This window comes from Hemitrygon akajei, chromosome 8 (genome assembly GCF_048418815.1).
Source record: "Hemitrygon akajei chromosome 8, sHemAka1.3, whole genome shotgun sequence".
Taxonomy (NCBI): domain Eukaryota; kingdom Metazoa; phylum Chordata; class Chondrichthyes; order Myliobatiformes; family Dasyatidae; genus Hemitrygon; species Hemitrygon akajei.
The window spans coordinates 126,434,644-126,436,202 of record NC_133131.1 but is presented as its reverse complement, the minus strand read 5'-3'; the positions used below and the strand labels follow the sequence as shown (position 1 = coordinate 126,436,202).

Here is a 1,559-nt window from a genome sequence, read left to right as displayed (position 1 = left end):
TCAAGCTTCAATCAATTTTTAACAGGTTTTTTTGTTAATGTTATGTATTCATATGTATTTTTACCTTTATGGGTTGATGTCAAGCTTCTCTATGTGTTACATACAGAACATAATGTGAGAGGGCATTCTTGGTAGATGATTTACAAGTAGCATAAACAGCAGCATGTTTGCATTTCACCTCTCTGCCTCCTGTGTGTGCTATTCACAGACACCTGGATGCCCACTACCACAATAAGATGCCTCACATCGTAAGAAGTGTGGCGAGCAAACATACTGGAGTATGAAAGGAATCACTGTTAAGCCCGGGTTTCTTAGTGGAGCAGTGGAGCTGGCTGCTGAGCCTCAGTGGCAGCATGGATAAAAAAGAAAGAATTGAAGAAAAAGGTTAATTAAATGATACAATAAAACTGTATGACATGAAGAAACCATATAGTTATTACAAGAAGTGCTCTAGGAGAGTGTTTGGTGATGGCAAACACATTTTTGGTGAGCAGAGATGACGTGAATCCTATCTGATGATGAAACAGTGCTGGCTCCGCTAGTCAATCAGAAAAAATAGAGCTGATGGGCTCTAATGATAAAGTGCTATTGGAGGACCCAAGACTTGCAAAGAGATGGAGGAAATGATCAGAAATGCTTAAAGAAAATCTAGAATGCAAAGGTACTGTTTCTGTATCAAAAGTTGACCAAGAAGTTCCCCAGGAAGCAGTCCAGCCTGAGCTCTCATTTGGGGACTTTGACTTCACTGAGTTCTTCAACATGGAGAGAAGTGTACTTGGACTACTATTGATGATTGAAGAGATGCTCAGTGTCATCCAGCCTGTTCAGTCAATGGTTTGCAAGTTACTCACATGGACCAGTTAGTTGCTCCAGTAGCCTGCGGTCTACCCCACATGAAATCTTGAGAAACTTGCTGCTCTGGAGCAGAGGATTCCAGCTCCTGCTTCACAGCTTGGAAACTACTTTGCTCCCATTCTATCACAAGAAAATAATAAGGAGATTAATAAAAAGGTTGATATTTTAAAACTACAGTGAAAAGCAAATTGGGATGTGAAACCATTGCTGTCCAGTCTCACTGCCAACAAACAGAACCTAAAGGAACATTCAGACTGGAGTGGTTTGGTCTGCAGAAAAGCTGGAAGTAGAACTGAAAGGTCTCAAAATGGAATCCGAGAGGACGCTTGACACCCCATTCATGGTGGAACATCTGGAGCAAACTCTAATTCCATCAGCTGGTCCTAAACAAACACAAATACAAAGACACAGATATGTCTGCTTTCAATAAGCTAGTTAACAGTAGAAGGCGAGTGGAAGTTTGCCTTTGCAATCAAAACCCATCTGAAATTTGACTGCCCCTCTAATGTGGCCTCCATTGTCACATATTCTAGGTGATCTGCTGGACAGCTAGAATCATCAGATACCAGTCCTGAATCAGCAGGGCCATTTGTCCCCCATCACCTGTGCTTTCTGAGGTGCCCCCTACTGACAATACAGTACCCAAGCCAAGATCTATGCATGCACCACCAAGAGATAAAATTACTGTGGCATCATCCACAGGT

The 1,559-nt window shown here is 42.0% G+C and overlaps 1 pseudogene; it reads left to right on the top strand.

The window, feature by feature from the left end:
- The first annotated feature begins 416 nt into the window (after positions 1-416).
- LOC140732535 (eukaryotic translation initiation factor 4E transporter pseudogene) lies at positions 417-1,559 on the top strand (annotated as a pseudogene).